General features: G+C 36.8%; 1 pseudogene across 1 annotated transcript; it reads left to right on the forward strand.

Moving 5' to 3' along the window:
- Positions 1–1,353: 1,353 nt before the first annotated feature.
- Positions 1,354–13,121, forward strand: LOC306849072 (histone-lysine N-methyltransferase SETD1B-A-like; annotated as a pseudogene). The gene is made up of 18 exons (XR_013786025.1): positions 1,354–1,396; positions 1,530–1,672; positions 1,853–1,951; positions 2,717–2,981; positions 3,156–3,277; positions 3,385–5,395; positions 5,510–5,665; positions 5,849–5,930; positions 6,321–6,376; positions 6,499–6,580; positions 7,113–7,535; positions 7,942–8,160; positions 8,892–10,064; positions 10,204–10,370; positions 10,677–10,802; positions 10,963–11,082; positions 12,049–12,186; positions 12,558–13,121. The product of XR_013786025.1 is annotated as a histone-lysine N-methyltransferase SETD1B-A-like (transcript).
- The last annotated feature ends 486 nt before the right edge of the window (positions 13,122–13,607 follow it).

Raw genomic sequence — 13,607 nt, forward strand, 5'->3', positions numbered from 1 at the left:
AAAGCAGCCCCAGACCATCACACTACCACCACCATGTTTGACTGTTGGTATGATGTTCTTTTTATGAAATCCTGTGTTGGTTTTACGCCAGATTTAACGGGACACACACCTTCCAAAAAGTTCAACTTTTGTCTCATCAGTCCACAAAATATTTGCCCAAAAGTCTTGGGGATAATCAAGATATCAAGATAGCAATGGCTTTTGCCTTGGAACTCTCCCATGGATGCCGTTTTTACCCAGTCTCTGTCTAATTGTTGAATCATGAACACTGACCTTAATTGAAGCAAAAGAGGCATGCAGTTCTTTAGATGTTGTCCTGGGTTCTTTTATGACCTCCTAGATGAGCCGTCGTTGCGCTCTTGGAGTAATTTTGGTAGGCCGACTACTCCTGGGAAGGTTTGCTACTGTTCCAAGTTTTCTCCATTTGTGGATAATGGTTCTGATCGAGATTTGCTGGAGTCCCAAAGCCTTAGAAATGGCTTTATAACCCTTTCCAGACTGATACATGTCAACTATTTTGTTTGTCATCTGTTCTTGAATTTCTTTAGATCACAGCATGATGTGTTGCTCTTTAAGCATGCTTCACTTTGTCAGACAGGTTCTATTTAAGTGATTTCTTGATTCAACAGGTCTGGCAGTAATCAGGCTTGGGTTTGCTAGTGAAATTTAACTCGGCTTTCTAAAATAATGTGGTTAATCACAGTTCTTTCATGATTTAACAGGAGGGGGCAATTAATTTGTCATGTAGAGCCAGGTAAGTTTGGACAGCTTTTTTCCATTAATAAATGAAAACATCATTTAAAAACTGCATTTTGTATTTACTTGCATTATCTTTGTGTAATATTAAAATGTATTTGATGATTTGAATCGTTTAAGTGTGACATGCAAAAAAATTAAAAAACAGGAAGGGGGCAAAAACCTTTTCACGGCACTGTAAAGATATATCTTTTAAAGGACAGTTGGAAAGTCCTATATATCCAAAGGATATATGATTGAAGCTTTGTTTATATTTTCTCCTTGGGCAGCGACCTTGAGCTTGGGAAAGGCGCTTTATAAATAAAACTTAATCATTATTATTATTATTATATTTTAGACACAGTTAATACATCTTTTTATCATATGAATCGCAGGATTCTGCTGATCCGCAGTGATCTTCAGTCTTCTCTGTCCTGATGACAGCGCGGGTGTGGCGGCAGCACCTGTTGTGCAGCAGTGATGCGCTGCTCCTCTTGGGAGACACATAAGACCTACAATGTACTCCTGACAACAGCCTCCTGATATTTACAGGAAATATAGTTTTAATCAGCGTCATGTAAAGAGATATTAACTAACATTTTACAATGACTGCAAATCATGTACGAAAGCGTAGAAAAGGAGGGTCAACGGAAAGATAACGGTAAGAAATACATTTATAGCCTGTAAATTTATAGATACATCTGTTAGGCCTACTTATGTATTCATGACTCAGAGCCTCTGTTGTGTAGAGACGGTAGCTTGCTTTTCATTGTATGCTGTGAATCTCCATTTAGATGAATTAGTCAAAACCGGTAGTTGTGATCCCCTGGAAGACGTAGCTTCAAACTGGAGTTGTTACAAACTTATTATTGATCCGGATTTGAACGGCAGTAGTCAGAAACTGTACCGCTATGATGGACTGCGCTTCAGTGCACCGGTGAGTAGCTTACATTTGGTTTCAAGCAGAACAATAAAAACCTACTAATATTTATAAATGTTAATAATGATCAGTTATCAAACTTAAATGATCTAGTTGTAGGCTGATCTTTATCGTATTTACACTATCATGTTGTATTCTACATTGTACAAATGAAGCTTACTAAATTGTGTCTGCCAGCATCCTGAATGTTTCCCAGTGGATGTCATACAAGATCCCAGAATTGCACATTTTTGGACAAAATTCAAAGAAGCAGATCTCCCAGTCCCCAAATTTAAGGTTAGTACCAAGCACAAACTAATAAACATGTAACCCCCATCACATTGGTATTGACTTTCTTTGTGTTTGGGGTCCCAGAGAAAATAGCATTTTATATTATCATTCTTTAATATTATAATATTATTATTTTCCCATTTAACCATTTAATATATATATATATATATTCTTTATTTAACCTAGTTAATCTGGCCTAGATATTGTTGGCAGATATTAAAGATTGATCCCTTTTTTATTACAAAGTAGACGTTTGTTTAAAAAGATGATTGTGATCATGCACTATTAAAAAAAAAAAAAAAAAAACGTTGAGCCAACTTAAAATTTTAAGGCAACCAGCTTCAGCAGCTTTTTGAGTTTTCTCAAACTTCTTGTTTTAAGTTTATACAACAAAAAGTTGAGAATCTCCTACAAAAATAAGTAAGCTGGTTGCCTTAAAATTTTAAGTTGGCTCAACTTTTTTTTTTTTTCTTTTTTTTTTTGACAATGTGGTAACATTTGGAATCAGTTTGACACTAACAAAAACAAATTCTAAAACAATACAATATAAGTAAAATAAACAAAATCTGGCAACTATATATATATATCTCTACAGTGTGTACTGTACATCTACTCCAAGAATCTTAAAATCTAAACATTCAGTCAATAAAATGTAATTGTTTTATTAGTATCAAATGTTAATGTATGCTGTCTGAACAAAATTTCGTTGGGGTTTTCATCTACATCAGAACAATGAAATAATGCCATATGTCACTAAACCTCTTTTTTTAGGTTGATGATAATTATGTTGGAGCACCAAAGGAGTTGACATTTGCAAGGCTTAATGACAACATTAGAGATGGATTCCTATCTGAAATGTGTAAAAACTTTGGAGAGGTTCAAGATCTGAAAGTTTTATACAATCCAAAGAATAAGAAGCATTTAGGAATAGCGAAAGTTGTTTTTGAATCTGTGAAGGCAGCAAATAATGCAGTAAAAAACCTCCACAATACTTCTGTGATGGGAAACAACATCCATGTAGAATTTGACCCCAAAGGTAAATACATTGCTACCTCTAGTTTTTTTTTCTGTAATACCTTATTAGTATCTTTAATTTGTTTAAATGAAATTTAAATATTTCATGAATATGTCTATGCAATCTGTTTTAATTACCACATTTAATGTATTTGCATGCATTACTTGACTTATGATCTTCATTGACTGGTTTTAGGTGTAAAGAGGAACCGATACTTCCAGATGCTTGTTAGTGGCTTTTATACACCTTTCATTCTCCCTGTTGGAGAAGAGGCCTGGGGTCCCCAGTCACCATCCTTATTCACTGACTCTTTAACTGTGAGTACAAGACCTAGGCATTGCTTAACATAATCTTTTTTTTTTTTTCGGAAACCTGTCTGGATTTATGGTTTTAGTACACTTGTAAGTATCTTTCAACATTTCAGGAGTGTGAACCACTGAAGAAGCTGACATACACATTATCATCATCATCCTCAATATGCAATGGCTCCCCTTCGTTGGATTGTTCTACTCCTTTATCAGTGGATACAGACTACTCCAGCATGTATCAGGACACGCCCAGTAGCTTCTGGCAGACCCCTCAATACCAAGATACCCCCTGCACCCCTTCTCTGACCCACAGTAGACCAGGCACACCATCTCAGTGTGAGAAGACCCCAAATGAATCAATACTGACAAACAGTGCCTCCAGTGTCCCTTTTATTCAATCCATCCCAAACATCTCACAGCTTCAGCCTGATCATGTGACTCAACTAGCCTCAAGTAAACCTAGCATTATTCAAGGTGCTGTACAAAACTTTTGGAAGCTAGGTGGAGCTCCTTGTCAAAATGGCAGCTTCTCAAATAGGCAAAGAACTCCAAGACGCAATCCACACCATAGCAACCATGTTAGAGGACACGGGGTCAGACCTCTTGAGAGCAAGTGCCAAAATGCATATAATCATAGGCCACAGCACCATTATATACATAGGCCTGTGTATAGGGGAGCTCACTATCGCTCTGGATCTGCAGCCAATCAACTGCCTTTTAGAAAATTTCAGGATGCTCCAACCACACCATCGCATTCGAATAAGCTCACAGGCCAAACTTTTTCCTGGCTCTGTCAAGGGCCTCAGTGTTAATTACAGATTTATTGGTGAAGATCATCCATCACGTCCTAATTTAGATATACTGCCTCAAAAGGCTATTGGAGTGGATGTTCGTCACATTCTTCCTTATATACAGATTAATGCAAATAAGTTAGAAAATCATTTCAGTGGTACTCAAGAACCTTTTAAGACAACCCATGAGGTGAACCAAAATTATTGTCCACCACAAGGCCAGTCTTCTCACTCATATACTCCAAAACCGTGTTCTTCCTCTGAAACCACAGAAGATCTTTCAGAGCCTACAGTGCACTGTCCTTCTCCTGAATCTAAATCTCCTGCTCTGGAATCAAAGCCTGACAGCCTGGACTCTCGCATCCAGATGCTTCTTAGTGGTGGAAGTCCAGTTCTGCCTCTTCTCAACCAAGAAAGTTCAGACTCAGAGACTTCAGCTACTGAAGAGCATGGTCCAGACTATCATCCTCAACCTTCTCCCAAAGCTACCAGCCCCTCTCCCTCTCGTTCCACAGATGTTGTCCTAAACTGTGACCAAACATCATCTATTGTGAGTAATAATGGCTCTCATCCAAGAGAAAGTGTATCTGGCATTGATGATGTGAGTCTCACTTCACTCTGTGATGTGGGAAAAGAAGACCATGAACTTCAATCAGCTAAGAAGCCCAAGGTCAACCCAAATGAAGTTGAAGATACTTCAGATCAGCCGTGTAGTATACCAGTGATCTGCAGTAACAGAAGCTCTTTATCTCCAACTATTCCTCAAATGCCCCCACCTCCAATCCTTATATCACCATCTGCTCACTACCCCTCCCTTCCATCTCCTAATTTACCCTCAAAACTGTGTCCTCCTCCACCTATGGCTCCATTGTTACCTGGATACACTCTGCCTAGTTCTTCTTGTTCATTGTACCCTCCTTCAAAGACCCAGCAAGTCTGTAGGCCATCCAACTGGCAGGGTAGCCAAGTACCTCTTCCCATTCCTACTAGAATAACACAAGGGCAAACCTCATTCTCACCTCCCTTCCTCCCTCCAACCTTCAATTTCATGACTCATTGCCCACCATACCCTTCCGCTGGGTGTTCATCTACAATTTTGAGGTACAGGCCACCTTGGCCTCCACCCCCCATGCCCAGGTTTGACCCCTCAGTACCTCCACCGGGTTATGTTCCTATGAATGAATCACCCCATAAGGCAACAGTGGATGGAGTTCTAGCTGTTGTCGCTTCAGAGCTGTGGGCTATCGTAAAGAAAGACATACATCGCAGGATGGTTGAGATTGTGGCCTTCAAAGCATTTTATCAGTGGTGGGATGATAAAGAACAGGCAGTTAAGGTGGGAATTGCTTCTTATTTCAGCTGTAGTGATACATTTTGTAATGTCAGTTTGTATTTCCATTACATTTTAACATTGTTTTCATATACTGTACATCATGTTGTTCACCTCCAGGTATCCACCCCAACTGTTCAATCAGGAGGAAATAAAGATACAATGCTCAGAGCAATGGAGCAGGGCCTAAGAATGGGGAATGCAGGGATTGCAGGCTCTGTATTGGGCACAGGAAAAATAAGTCTGCATGGTGGCATCAAACTACCATCTTTTAAGGTACAAACTTGGTACTTCAGTAAATTTCAATATATACAGAAGATATCTTGATTATTATTATGATTTTACTATGATTTAGTATGTATTATGCACTTTAGTATTGCCTGCACTATCATAAAATTTAGATCAAACAGTAATATAAACGGTTTATCATATTTGATTTGTGTTTATGCTCAGTTAAAGAGGAAGGATCCATTAACTGAAGCATCCAGTGATGTCAAAAGGATCTGCCCTTCTCCTGGTCTTGAGCACTCAGAGGATGAAAGTTAGTTTGGAATGCTGTTTCACTTGGTTTTATAAAACCCCTTGATGTTTGATTGTGGAAAAATTATCTGTTTTCTATGGAATCCTGCTTCTACCTTAGAGATAAAAAGATGACTGGGACTCTATAGCATCTTCCGATTGTGATTCCACAATGTTACGTTATTTCTTAATCTCACCTTTATTTTTATCTTTTACTCTGAGGTGGAAACATGCTCCCATAGTTTTATAATATTAAACAGAAATGTACTGTATGAAGTTTAAATTGCCCTTTTGCACCTGTCTCCACCTGAATTGGCAGTCTACTTAATAATCTTACACAATGACGAAATATGGTAAACCTTTATTTTAAAGAATCAGAGCAGCAAATAGCCGTAGATAATGTTGAGAGGAGAAGATGAAGAGAAATCAGAGAATCCAAAATCTGAGGAAGCTCATGTGTCTACTCAGGTGTAGTTTCACTTTTTATAAACAAAGATGTACTCGTATAAAAAGTAATATTTAAGCTGAAATTCTGATCAATTCCCTGTCACAAATGGACACAATTTTAATGGTGTCATTGTGTTTTTCAGGAGGGTAAAGAGATGAAAGTTGATGAAGATGAGAAGAGTTATCCCAGTGGTATCATAGAGGATGAAGATCACTTAGATACAGGTATTTACTGATATCTGTTAATTGTAATAGAATAAATGTATTTATATACTGTATATATACATATAGTACAACATTCAGTATATTTTATACAAATATAAACACTACCATTCAAAAGTATGGGAACAGCAGAATGCATAACAATGAATAAAAGGGTCAGAAAATATGTTTATAAATGTTACAAAAATATTTTAAATAAATAATTTTGAACTTTCTGTTCATCAAAAAAATTCAGGGGGAAAAAAAATCAGTTTCTACAAATCAGCACAACTTAATCATCATATTAGCATATTAGAATGAATTGTGAAGGATCATGTGACATGAAGAATGAAGTAATGCTTTGCTTTCATGAATAAATTATATTTTAAAATATATTGAAATGAATGCTTTTACTGTATTGTTAATCAAATAAATGATGTCTTGGTGAGCATAAGAGACGACAACAACAAATAATCTTAATGAACCCAAACTTCTGTAAAGAATGATATTTTCTACATCTTGTATGATTCTTTTATGTTATTTTTATATATTTCAGATACTATCAGTCACACAACTTCAAACTCATCTGCTTCTAAAAGCCAAGGATACGCCTCCTTAGCCTCTCCCAGAACTGTCTCTGACTCTTCAGCTTCTTCTCCATCTGTTATTGACTCCTCAGTTTCCTCTAGATCTGTTTTTGACTCCTCAGATGACAGAAGCGATGATTCCTCAGACTCTCTATCTTCTGGGGAGGACGATCAGTTGGATGGTGAAAATTATTTTCCTGAAACTCCACATGAGGACAGAAAAATAGAAAAGACTATATGGATTTCTTCAGATGAGGATGAAAATGAATACCAGGAGATCATTCACACGCCTGTTTACTCGTCTTTTACACAATGGGAAGAAGATCTTGACCCCCCTGTGACCCCGTCTGCTCCAGATTTTGTAGAAAGTGATGTGGACCATGAATTGTTCGGTTAGTTTATAGATTTTCTGTTTACACATGAAACACAAATCAACAACAATGTGTCCAAATTGAAAATAAAACAATCATATATCATGTCCACTAGATGTCACTGTTTAGAAAAGACATGCATTTTTATCTTTATCTGTATTGTTATTTTTTAGAGATGATAAATCATAAGTTTTGAACTGGATATTTATAAAAATATCCACTCTTAAGACAACTGTTTTTTTATTATTATTATTTACATCATATTACAAGGAGAATGTATGTGTTTCAGTTTTCTGCGCATCAGATGTTTTTCTAATAGTTATATCAGAGATATGGTGATATAACTGATGTAGCAATTTAGCAAAACATTTCGAAATATCTAAATCATCAGTGTTGACAAATGTAATTTGTGGTTCGGCTCATGCAGATTTGGATCCAGCTAGCACAGAAGACCCAGAGGAGGAACTGAGCGTAAGAGTTCATATGCAAGGTCTGAAACTACCTGAGCTTCTCAGATACACCTTACAGGACCCAGTTAAACACTGTTTAACAAACAAACTAAAGCTCCCAGACCCAGTGATATTCTTCTCAGACCAGGACTCAGAGCTGCCAAGCCCACCGTCTCCCACATACAGAGGATTGTCAAGTATGGTTTACTCTTCACTGATCCATATCACATTTCCAACAACTATTTTTTTTTAAGTTTCTTTCATAACTTCTTATAAAATACACTTTTGTCAACAGCAGGTGTGCACAAAATAGCACACTTAAGCCAATAAAAGGAAAAGTCAGGGAAAATAGTGCCTTACAACCCCACAGTGAACAAGAAATAAACACATGCACATACATACACATAAATATAATTTTATCATTTTCTTTTTATAGTAACTGATTTCACATTTGTCTGACTATTGCTATAACTTATATATATCTAAATAATAATTATTATGTTATTATATATGTTATTATATATTAAATAATTTCTATATTTTTATATTTTGCAATTATATATAACAAACTTATAGCGCTGCCATTAGATAAAATCCTATATATATATAATAATAATAATCAATAATATTAATCAATAACTAATCAGGTTTTTGCTCCATAAAAAAGTAGTTAAAAACTATATGCAAAATAGTTACAGTATATGCTGTTATATTGTAATAATGTTACTTTCCATTATGCAGTATTACTGTAATTTTGGATAATTCAACTGCTTCAAACTTTTTTGTTACATTTGTTTTGTAATCTTTATATTTTCAACCATTTTTGCTTTTTATAGACTTACAGTATATTTGCATATTTGCGATAACAGACAATCAAATAAATAATCAACAGTTTATCAAGTAGTTATCTATATCTATCTGATTTCAGATGATTTGGAGACACAATACACTTCAGATTCAGAGAACCAGAGAGTCATTACAGAAACACTGGAGGACTCTGAGAACCTCAGACCCATCACACCCACTGGATCCTTGTCTGTCAGTGACCCTGAAATGGAGCTGGGACGGCGATTTTCTCCTCCTACTATTGAGGAGGTAGAGCTGCCTCACACACCTGGTGGATGTCTGGAAATGGAGGAGACTGAGGATCATTTTTTACCTCCAGGACCACCTACACCACTACCACCTCCTCCTTCTCCCACAGGCATCCAGGAACTTCCCTCCTCACCCATTTACCACTGTCCTCCTCTCCCTTCCTCATAACCCACGTACGAGGAAATACCAAAAACACCAGGCTGGGGCAATGGTCCACACCACATTTATCACTCTGAGGGAATAACACCAGTGGGATTACTGCAAGAGACCTCAATGAGAATGGGAAGCCCCTGTAACCCCGTTCTGTCTCCATGTGCTGACAGCAGGATCCCGAGGACTCCAGGGAGAGACATGTCTCCATCTCCACCTGTCCGAACCCATAGAGAGCTGTGGGCTAGTAGACTCCATCATCACAACTCTGGTTTTGCACAATCAGAGGTGCAAACTAATCATTTCGGTATAAATAGTAGTCATGAACCTCATGACTGTCATCTCCTCACATCGAATAGCTTGTTTAGACATGGCATGCTTGAAAAGGCGACGAGAATGGCTTAAAATGAGAAGACGAATGATTGAATTACAACGGACAAGACAATACACAAATATAAATACTCATTCGTCCTTACAAGTGAACAATGTGACAACAAAATGTTCATCAAATCAGGTTTTGGGGCCTTTGGATTGTGTTTCAAATGTTAGGACTGAACAAAATCCACTAGAAGCCCATAGAGAGAAGCGTTCACTAGAGGACAAACATCAACAGAATGAGAATCAAAGGCTTCAGGAGTCTTCTTATGTGTGGAGAAGGTGGAGAGAACCATCATCCACACGTCACCTCATCTTCTCTCCACGTTCTGAGAGAAGAGAGAAGCTGGTCCTCCATGCTGTGTGGACTAAGGGGGTAAATGAGGAGGAGATCAATCACCTGAAGGCCACATATGAGAGGCTTGTGGTGGAGGATAAAAATGTGATTGGTTGAACAGCACACGCTGGGTCCCACATCCTCATATCCTTAAACACATAATACACGTCACTACTTGATAATGTATTTTTTATCCAGTGGATTAATGTGTTAAAATATAATGTGCCAAATATATTTTCTATATGCATATTGCTCTGTTGTTTGTTCCTTGACTCTGTTGCACCAACCAGCACTCCTGATGACAGGCCAAGAAGATGGCAGGATGGAATCAGGAATCATGTGACAGGTTGTGCACGCAGTGAGGGTTATTACTTGATCAGCAAGAGGGAAAAGCTGCGATATCTCAGGGATGAACTTTCTGCTTCAGAAGAGTTTATTGCAAATAATCAGGTGAGAAAGAAACAGTGTTGTTATTGTTAACTGAAACCTTAACAGATTGTTTTTGGTAATTGAAATAAAGCTGAAATAAAATAAAAATAAACATTAGATGAAAAACTTAAAAATTATGCTGCCTTGGCAGCTACATGAAATAAGTTGTAGTTGAAATACTAAAATGATTGGAACTGAAATAAAATTTAATCAAAGCTATATAAACCCACCAAAACTGACAAGAAAAATGACAAATAGTTGTATTCTACCATGTCCACCATGTTATGTCATTTACATTAATTTGAGATTATATGATGATCTATGCAGGGGAGAAGTGTGCCAGCTCAGATTCCATCTTCATCCAGATCAGGATCAGAACTCAGAGCAGAACAGCGTCGCCTGTTGTCCTCCTTCAGCTGTGACAGCGACCTCCTCAAATTCAACCAACTCAAGGTGAGACCAGCTGTCGTAACGACAGCATAACACAATTTAAGAGATGCTGGAATCACAAGAAACACCAAAATCTTCCACAACCAGCACTATTTTGCTAATTAATTTTTTGCATTTTTTTAATATGGACCACAAGGAATGCAAATATTTTCCCTCTTTGCAGTTCCGTAAGAAGAAGCTGCGTTTTGGCAGGAGTCGTATTCATGACTGGGGGCTGTTTGCAGAGGAACCTATTGCTGCAGATGAAATGATAATTGAATATGTAGGCCAGAGCATTCGACAGGTGAGATACACAATACACAACCTGAAGTTAAAACACATATTTAGATATTTCAGCACTCATTTCTGAGTTAAACCATTAGTAATTTCTTTTTTAAAGGGGTCATCGGATGTGGAATGCACTTTTACAAGTTGTTCGAACAAAAATGTGTGTTGTGTGTACACAACCATCCTATAATGATAAAAATCCACCCAGTGGTTTTTTTTTTTAACAACTACAATCATTACCCCTTTCTCAAATCAAGCCATTCTCAGCTTTTTATCTGGCCCCTCCCACGACTGTTGATTGACACTAGCGTTTCAGTACAGACTGGACTGATGTCTTACCTTAGATCTGCCCTGAGTGAGCTGTCATCAGTCCACCATTGTTTCACCGCCGGCGCAGATGTAGACAAGAATGACTCCTAAGCGATTGAAGTGTTTTGTTGTTGGATGTAATAATGAACATAGCAGTCGTCATTTACTCCCGACATCTGAAGACGCAGTGGATTACATTTATTTCTGAAGGGAATACGCCCTCGATCAGGCCTAAATGTGTCTTATGTTCGCGCGAATCATTCGTGATCCAGCTTCACCTACAGAAGAAGCGAGTATATATTTTTTATGAATCTTTGCAAATCGCCTCTCCGAATAAGGTGCTAGTTAGCAAGTTTCATGATGAATGTGGCTAAAGTTTACCGTCTCTCAGAAGGCGGCTTGGAAGAGAGGGGCAGGGTGAGCAGAGCTCATATGCATTTAAAGCGGCATGCAAGAAAACAGCTTGCGCTGAAAAGAGCTGATTTTGACAGGGTAAAAAGGGTGTTGTTATACACTGCCACTGAGAAATTTTAACCAGAGTATGTTATTGACTTTTCATTAAGACCCTAAAAAAATCATATCAACTTGTGCAAAACGGGCATCCGATGACCTATAAATGTTTTGCAAATTCACATTTGCACATTTTTTATTATAATCCAAATTCTGCTTGTAGGTGATTGCAGACATGCGTGAAAGGTACTATGAAAATGAAGGAATTGGAAGCAGTTATCTGTTCCGGGTCGACCAGGACACTATCATTGATGCAACCAAGTGTGGCAACCTGGCAAGATTCATCAATCACAGTTGCAATGTAAGACCAAAATTTTTATTTATTTCATTTAGCAGATGCTTTTATCCAAAGCTACTTACAAATGAGGACATAAGAAGCAACCAAAACCAACAAAAGAGCAACAACATGCAAGTGCTATTACAAGTCTTGGTTAGCCTAACGCAGTACAGATAATTCTTCTTTTTTTTTCTTTTTTTCAAATAAAAAGACATTTAGATAAAAAAAAAAAATAGAATAGAGAGTGCTAGAGTTAGAGGAATAATGTGTTTTAAGTAACTAGTCATAATACATTGTCAATATGCCAAATAATTATTTTTGTTGTTTAGTATGAATGTAATTAATTTCCATTTTAGCATTCTATGTTTACTGGTTTTGTGTTTTTCCTTCCATAGCCAAACTGCTATGCCAAAGTAATCACTGTCGAAGCTCAAAAGAAGATGGTCATCTACTCTCGGCAGCCTATTAGTGTAAATGAGGAGATCACATACGATTACAAATTCCCTATTGAGGATGAGAAGATCCCCTGCCTTTGTGCTGCGAAGAACTGTAGAGGAACCCTCAATTAGACAAGGACTCATCTTGCACACTCAAAGTATTAGCAGTAAACAAGTTTCAGTTAACATGAACCTGTTCTTTAAGTTCGTGAGGAATAAGGGTTTTAATTACATTCACTAGGATATAATATATTCCTGACTGTCACAGACATTTGTCTGGGGCAAATGGCAATCTAACATGAAGGTAAATGAGTAATCATTTCCAGAAGCTCAGATTTTATATTCTGCATGTTTAAATTCAGAAAATGTCCAGAGCGAAAACTTCAGGGCATTTTTAAAGTTCACTGGTAAAATGTGATTTTCATCGTGTTAACTATTAGATTGTTTGGATTAAAGTTAAATATGCTTTCATGAGTTTTATTGTGAAATATAAATGAAAATAAAAAGTATATGTATTTTTCCAAATAAATGTTTGATTGTTTGTTTTTCTGCATGCTATCAAACTTTACTCTAAATACACTATTTAGTATTACACTTGGCAGTGAATAATTAAAAATATACCTTCATTGCAATAACGCAAACAAGAGATATGATTACCTTGTTATTTTGCTTCCGTATACATAGCATAAAGACAAAAAAAAAAAAAAAAAAAAAAAGGATATTTTATCGGTTTCACAAGTAGTGTTGCCAACTCATTTTCAGATAAAGTTGCTAAAGTAAGGTTGATTTGTTCATGGACATAATATGTCTATGGATTTGACAAAATTGCGTCACGACAGCAAATCTCAGCTAAAAATATATTTTATAAATTTTTATGTTAGATTTGTTTGTAAAATAATATGCATAATATAATATTAAAATATAAATAACTATTTTTAAATACATTGAATTATTGAACACATTTTTGAATGATTACGTTTTTTTTTAATAGCTAGTAAACTATTTAAG

This window comes from Barbus barbus (assembly GCF_936440315.1).
Source record: "Barbus barbus genome assembly, chromosome: 29".
Classification (NCBI taxonomy): Eukaryota; Metazoa; Chordata; class Actinopteri; order Cypriniformes; family Cyprinidae; genus Barbus; species Barbus barbus.